At 42.7% G+C, this 8,068-nt stretch overlaps 1 long non-coding RNA gene across 1 annotated transcript; it reads left to right on the plus strand.

Moving 5' to 3' along the window:
* Positions 1-283: 283 nt before the first annotated feature.
* On the plus strand, positions 284-4,833 carry LOC141580427 (uncharacterized). Its single transcript, XR_012512625.1, has 3 exons — positions 284-625; positions 4,208-4,417; positions 4,623-4,833. It is a non-coding gene; the product is annotated as an uncharacterized LOC141580427 (long non-coding RNA).
* Positions 4,834-8,068: the final 3,235 nt, after the last annotated feature.

Consider the following 8,068-nt stretch of genomic DNA (forward strand, 5'->3'; position numbering starts at 1 on the left):
TAATTTGACCCAAGTAATTAATCTCTATTATTTTACTGTGAGGAGGGAGATTCGTATATGTCTTTAGTCATTCATTTATTCGTTTCACAAATATTTATGGAGTGCTTACCAAGTCCTAGTCACTGTACTTGTGCTGCAGATAGAACATCAGATAGGTTACAGCTCCTGACTTAAGGAGTTACAGCCTTGTGGGAGATAGATAAAAATAGAACACATTACCATAGGGAAGTGCCTGGTGCAATGGGACCGCATTCCAGGCGCACTTCACCCAGGCAAGGAATGCATGAGGTGGTGGTCAGGGAAGGCTCCTGCTGTCTCACCAGGGACCTGAGGGAAGGGTGAGAGTCAGCTACGTGAAGAGTGGTGGGAGATGAAGGCAAGACCAATCCATGGTCAGGACGTCAAGGAGCTTCTAGTCCAGGGAAAGAGTTGGATAAAGAGAAAACAATGCTGGCAATACGGTGTATGTGCTGAGCGGGAGAAGGAATGGGGGCTCAGAGCTTTTACCAATTAAGTTTCTTTAGAAGCAAACAATTGAATTGATTCCAGCTATGTCAAGATGAAGGACATCACGTTTGTTCACAGTTCCCTGAATAACCAGGCAGCTCCAGGGTCGCCACTACTGGTAAGACAGTCCTCTTGGATTTTCTTTCTAAGATAATGAACACTGTGAGCTCCAACTGCCTAGCTTCTGTGTGACTGTACTCATGTCTTCTGCTTCCTAGGATGAAGAACCTGATTGGCCCAGATTGGGTCAGGTGTCTCTATCCTTGCCCCAGTCGGGCATGGGCAGGGAATAGGAGGGTGGCTGACATGGCCAGTGAGAAATCCCTGTGAATCCTATTATCAGCCTCTCCTTCCCCTTACTCTTTCTTTCCTTTTCTTTTTTCCAAGAGTGCAACCAGGAAGGGAGAATACTTCACCAACAGTAGGTGCAGCTGGAGGATAGGAAGTCAGAGAAGGTTTCCTAATGCCTGCACTGAATCTTTCTAGGTCTAGAGCAATCCGGCCTTTATTTGCAAGGCCCATGGGTTTCTTTTTTTCCATGACAACCATGCCTATGAATGGATCTCACACAGCCAGCTCTAGCACTGCTGGACTTCAGTAGACCCTCCAACGTCTCTGACAAATTCTGGGGATGGCAGGTGTCAGAATTTTCTAGGCTTATAACTTGTGGGGGTTGAAGGGAGAGGGAGGAAGGTATGTGTGGCAGGGTGGGGCAGTGGAGTAACTCTCCAGACATCAGGAGGACAAAGAGCAATGTGCTATTACTTTCTGTAGTCAAATCTGGGTTTATCCAAATGAATCATTTCCTCAGGCAGCCAAGAGGAGCCTTAAGCCCTCTGAGACCAAGACGGCTCAGAATTCAGCCTGTTGTTCTGACAGCTTTAAATTGGAGTCAAGCTCAGCTTTGGGGCCTCTGGAGTCCTTCACTGCTTCACTCTGCCTCCAGGCCCGGGCAAGAATCCCCACGGTCTGAGGGCATGCTCTGCCATGTCTTTGCAGGTACATGAAAAGGGCAGATGAGTCTGCAGCCACTCACCCCTCTTCACTTGCTCACCAGGCAAATGGCTTAATACTCCCTGGCCTGGAAAGTGAGAAGAAGGAGCCTGACCTTGAATCAACATCTTCACCCACTCCACCTTAATTGTGCGTTTAATTAACATCTTCCAGCCTCTTTTCTTCTTCTTCTTTTTTTTTTTTTTGACAGAATTTCGCTCTTTTTGCCCATGCTGGAGTGCAATGACTCACTGCAACCTCTGCTTCTTGGGTTCAAGTGATTCTCCTGCTTCAGGCTTCCAAGTAGCTGGGATTACAGGTGTGCACCACTTGGCTATTTTTAGTAGAGACGGGGTTTCACCATGTTGGCCAGGGTGCTCTCGAACTCCTGACCTCTTCCTTTCTTTTTTTTTTTTTTTTTTTTTTTTTGAGACGGAGTTTCGCTCTTGTTACCCAGGCTGGAGTGCAATGGCGCGATCTCGGCTCACCGCAACCTCCGTCTCCTGGGTTCAAGCAATTCTCCTGCCTCAGCCTCCCGAGTAGCTGGGACTACAGGCGTGTGCCACCATGCCCAGCTAATTTTTGTATTTTTAGTAGAGACGGGGTTTCACCATGTTGACCAGGATGGTCTCGATCTCTTGACCTCGTGATCCACCCGTCTCAGCCTCCCAAAGTGCTGGGATTATAGGCGTGAGCCACCGCGCCCGGCTCTTTTAAGGGAGGACTTCTTCAGAACTTGAAATGCCAGCTTCACAACTCCAAGGGCAATGGTTGTGTCTCCTCTTTAGAGAGTGTTCTTTAGAGATAGATTTTTTTTTTTTTAGTAGGTGGATGTGATCAAAGGAAATATTTATAGTCTCACATAGAAATAATTTGAAAACCTTTGAAAACTACTAGAAATTCTTATTTAATACAACCTCTTGATTATTGGGCTTTCTAAAATGCCCCAGGTATTTCTAATGTACAGCCAAGGATGAAAAACCACTGGTTTTAACTAAGACCACACTAGAAGGTTGTTTTTATCAAAGTAGGGGCTTGGTCTCTTTTGTTCCCTGCTATGTTCACAGCACTAATAAAGGTACCTGATGAATAGGATGTCTTACTCAAAAAGCCTTTGTTGATGAGCAAATGAATGAATTCTTTGCATATCACTGGGTGTGTGCTCATCATTTCCTCAACTTCTCTTGAGAAAGCGATGTGTGAAGGGCATAGAGAGACCATTTCTGCCTTGGACAGGGAAGATGGAGTGAGCTGTGCCTGGTCTCTGGCCAACGTGCAGTTAAAATGATTTAAATATAACAGAACAAAGCCGATTGGCACATGGGAAGAGCTCTTGGTCCACAGTGCCTGTGAAGGAGACCAGGTTGAGAATGTGATGACAACTTCTGTGTTTAACTAACACAGCTACAGAGGGATCAAGAGCAGAATTTAATGGAGGGTAAGATTACCTCCTGGTGTCGAAAGCTCAGCTCAAAGGAAGCATCTGGAGGCACTGTTTATATAATACAACATGGAATAAAGCCTTGTTGAGAAGTAGTCAGAAGATCACTTTCACTGCCCGGAGTTTTTGTGAGGCATTTGAGACAACTGAAGTCTGAGAGGCACAGGGATGGGCTATTGTACAGACTGCAGTTGCACCTGAGAGTCCGAGAGCTCTTCCTGCATCCAGGGCACTGTCTCCATGGAGACCCAAGGAGCTTATCCTCTCCCTCCTCTTCTGTCTTCCATTTTGTATTGTGTGGGGAGCTATATAGCAGGTTCCAAGGGGAAAGAATGAACACAGAACCCACATAGAGGGAATGAAAGAAGGGTGCTGAGTGTGAGAGGGCAGAGCATCAGCTGAGCGCATGAGTATGATGGGGAGTCAGGGCACATGTGTCATGGAGGCAGAACCTGTTCAGGGGCAGCTTTCCGAGGGCAGGCAGGGTGGAAATGCTATAAAAAATGGAAGAGATGTGAATGGATAGAAAGATTTGAATGTGTGTTTGAAGTAGACAGCATGGGAAGTTCAGAGGCTTTTCTTCAGTAACAGGGAGAGGGAACAAATCTCTGCCAGGAACCTGCTCTGTGATAGGCAATAAGCATATGTTTTCTCAGTTAATCCTCGCAATTCCCTGTGAGGTAGGAGTGTGCTGAGGCTCAGAGAGATGGAGTGGCTTGCCTAAGGTTATGAAGCCAAGTAAATGGAGAGTTGGATTACACCTAAATTTGCCTATCTCCAAAGCATGAGTTCAGAGAGGAGAAACACAGATGCTTAAACTTTGTCTCAGTATTTAAAGAGGCTGACGCCATCTTGATATCAGTAATGCAGATAGGCGTGTCTTCCTTCCAATTGCCCAGTCTATAGACTTTCTGTATAGAGGAGAAAATAGACTATCTGGAGGATACGAATGACTTGCTGGGGGAAACGCATCGCCGTCTAACTTGACTTTCCAAGGTTTTGCCTTCCAAGTTCTCTTTTGATGGGGCATTTATTAAATAGAGGAGGACAAATCCTTCCAATGACACACAGTTGGGGCAGAATTTCCAGGATGTTAGGAAAACTAACTTCCCACATCCATTTCTTTCTTTTCATATGGAAATGTGAAGCAGTTGCTGATAACTACTGGAGTGGAGAGGCCAGGCCCAGGAGACATGACATCTGAATTCTAGGCTTGCTTCTGGCACTGTCCCTTCAGCAGCCCTTTCTCCTTCTTTTGGTTAACAGAATCCCTTTTTCTTGTGGGGAACTCCTTCCCTGTGGTTTTGATGAAGATGCTCCACGCTCATTGTCTGTGAGGGCCCTGTCATCCAGGTCAGAGCTGCTGGTCGCTATCCAGTCAAATGTGGAGATAAAGAGAGAGACAATTCTGACAATGCTGGAACACTTGGATCCACTGTGGTGGCTTCTGTACATTTCAGTCATGTGATTCAACAGGTAACAGATTGTTTTCAAAGATGACCCCAGTATTTTCTCCCATCTCTGTGTGCCTGCTCTTTTGCAATGAGATCTTGTCTCCTCCCATAGACAAATAGAGTCAATTCCTCCCTGACCTTGAATCTGGGATGGCTCTGTGACTTGATCTGACCAATAAAATGTGATGGAGCGCTCACATATGGTGTCTAAATTTTCATTTCAAAAGGCCCTGAAGCATCGTGTCTCATACCCTGCGGACTCTGAGACCATCATGCTGTGAAGAAGCCTGATATAGTCTTCTCGAAGATGGAGGAACACATGGAGAGAGGGACTCAGCCTATCAGGTTAATGAAGCCACAGTGAGCTCAGGCAAGACTGGAAGAACCATCTAGTTAGTCCACAGAATAATGAGAAAAATAAATTTTTAATGTTTTTAAGTCACTGGTTTCGGAGTGGTTCATTATACAGCAATAGATAATTGATTCATGAGGGCACAGTCCTCAAACTCACCCCGTGACCTTGTGTATCCATCACAGTTCTTCATCACAGTTAAGCAAAACAAGATCAGCTTTTGCTAATTTGATCTGTGTAGTAATTTATCTAAAGGATATTGAATCATCAGGAAGGCTGAAATACCGAGATCACAGTTACTCAGACAAAAACTTGTTCCTAAATTTGCCATCATCAACATCCCTCCATAGTCATGCCAGGAGTTCAGTCGTGTTCAGTTGTGATGCCAGAGAGACAGAGAATCCCTTACTATCCTTGTTTCTTTGCATCACTAGCTTCTGATTCAAAACATCCAGGGCGGTGCTTCTGACTGGACCACTCTAGGTCAAATGTCTGCATCGTAGCTACGAGGGGATCTAGGAAAGTAAACATCTGTCATTTCAAGCTATTATAATGGAAGACAGACTTGTAAGATGGTGATTTTTCCGAATGCAGAAAGCAAGCTAAAAAAGAATGACCAACATTCTCTATAATCCACCTCTTTTCCAAATCAGTATCAATGCACTCCCTTCTTTCCATATTCATATTTCTGAAAGAAAAAGTTTCTTCCTAATAGAATTCGGTTATCTCTTGCTTAATCAAAAACAGCTCATCTTTTCTCTAGATTCTCATCAGATGCTGTACCTAGCTTCAAGTTTAGGATTTGTGGTTAAGATCTATTTATCCTCTAGCTCTGGCATGTATTTGCATTAATATTCTGTAATTTATAGAATAAATTGTGAACCTAATCACAATGAACATATCCTACATGAAAAAAATGAGGCAAAAGGAAAAAAATGGAGCATAAGGTTTGTTGAAATACATAAACATTTATATAATACAACATAGAAAATAATTCACATAGGTACTCCTGTCCTTGTTTTCATTGTAACTGAAATATAGATGTATTTTTGCTACAGTTGGTGTTTAAGATTTCCTTCTTGATTAACTTGTCCATGTTTCCTTTACTTTCATTCAGGGCTCGGTTCACATTTTTATAACTGGTGGGTTGATGCAACATTCATTTTTGAAGGATTTAATCTCTTAGTAGTTTTATCCATGTGGGGTTGCAATGGTGTTCATCAATCTGTTACCACAGGAAGCGGAAACAGGTCACCCTAGTTGATCTCTTGTGTTCCATCCATACTCCTCTTTTGTGGCCCCAATGTATTGCAGCCATCCTATTTCCCCTTGATGATCTACAATAATTGCTCCAGTAATCCCTTTTTGGGGGGAGGGCTTATTCATTCAGTGGGAATAGGAGCCAAAATGGTTAGGTTGTAGTCTCAGCTTGCAATTCAATGAACGAACTGTTATGTTTCCTAGTAGAAGCATTCTTCCTTGGACGCGAAAACTTCTAAGCCTGCAATACTTATAGTCATAAGAATTGGAAGCAAAAGTTTTACTAATGCGTCATTGAGTGTAATAGTGAGATGTATCACCCCACTTCCACCCTTTGATTTCTGGAGTCATGATTTCTGGCTATGTAGAAAACAGCATTATTATTGTTTTTAATTTTTAATTTTTGTGAGTACATAGTAGGTGTATGTATACGTTTATGGGGTACATGAGATACTTTGATACAGGAATGCAATACATAATAATCACATTATGGTAAATGGAGTATTCATCCCCTCAAGCATTTATCCTCTGTATTAGAAACAATCCAATTATATATATTCTTTTAGCTATTTTTGAATGTACAATTAGATTATTGTTGACCGTATTCACCCTGTTATACTACCAAATACTAAGTTTCATTCATTCTTTGTATTTTTTCTATCTATTAAGCATTCCCGCTTCCCTTCCACCCCCTGCACTACCCCTCCCAGTCTCTCATAACCATCCTTCTACTCTCTATCTCCATGAGATCAATAGAAACAGCATTATTGACAATTCAAAGAATATACTTCATCCTTCAAGACAGTGCTTTGGCTGTGGAGATGAGTTGAGTGAGGAGTAGCAACACATTAGGAACATACATGCATACTGAGAATATAAGCTCATGAAATTCACTTGTTCCATTAGGATTTACTTGAACCTGGTCTTGCTTGTATCATTTCCGTAGATAATGATGTGCCATGAAGCCTGCCTGATTTTATAAGTAGGTGGATAGATAATATCCTGTTCAGGATGAGTAGTCCAGGATGTATGATTATCTAGTCCAGAATGCATGATTATGTAGTGTCTAATGATGGTTCATTCACTCTCAACCAGGGCCTAGTAGCAAGCTAACAGCTATTTCTTTTAAAATCATTATTATTTTTAATAACAATTATATGTATGTATGGTGAACAATTTTGATACATGTATGCAATAGCAACTTGCTGAATAAGATCCAGCTTTCTCCAAAACCCTAGGGGCTTATTCTATGATTCTCCTATTGAACCTTGCTTCATACTCCATCTTGAACCCTGATCTGCCAAAGGCAATTCAAATACCATTGGATCCTATGGATCACGAGGGCTGAGGGAAGAGATGCTTATATTACAGCTTGAACCAGTTGGAGAGCCCTCTCTACCTCTGGATTTTGCTCAAAGTTGTTAACCTTGCTGATCTGGAAAAGTAACTGTATTGGTAAATAAAATACGGTATATATTAGCTCCAAAGCCCAAAGAGATCCTTGCAGTGTTATGCCATTTCTGTTCACTGTAAGAGGTACAGAAAGTTGTCTTATTTAGAGAGAACGATCTCCACCATTGGAACCCACCCACTAATTGGGCTTGAGGGCCAACTGGGCCAACCATGAGGTGGACTTAGGTAAAACCTCATTTATTGCTTGTCTCTCATTAGTACCCTCTCACACCACAGCAGTGTTCCGGGTCTTCAGATTTTCCTATTTTCTTATAGCCAGTATCTGATATCCTCAGAAGGACACTGGGTATTTACTTTCCCCAGGACACAGATACACTGGTAAATGGCTGCAGGACTCTTTGGGGGACTTCTGGGAAAAAGATTAAAGGTATAGCTGCCATGTAATTTCAGGGTTCTTACTCAAGGGTACTCACCTTCCTCTTCCTGCATGGGGAACTGAATCTGAATGAACTCAGGTATGGGGATTGAATGAAGAGCTAAGTATCAGTAGGGCATTTTAAGCTTCGATAGCAGAACATCTTGACTCAACTGGCTTGAAAATTAAAGAAAATGTATATTGCATAAGGAAATACATGCAGACTGGAAAGC

The sequence above is a fragment of the Saimiri boliviensis genome, chromosome 11, assembly GCF_048565385.1.
Source record: "Saimiri boliviensis isolate mSaiBol1 chromosome 11, mSaiBol1.pri, whole genome shotgun sequence".
NCBI classification, from domain to species: Eukaryota; Metazoa; Chordata; class Mammalia; order Primates; family Cebidae; genus Saimiri; species Saimiri boliviensis.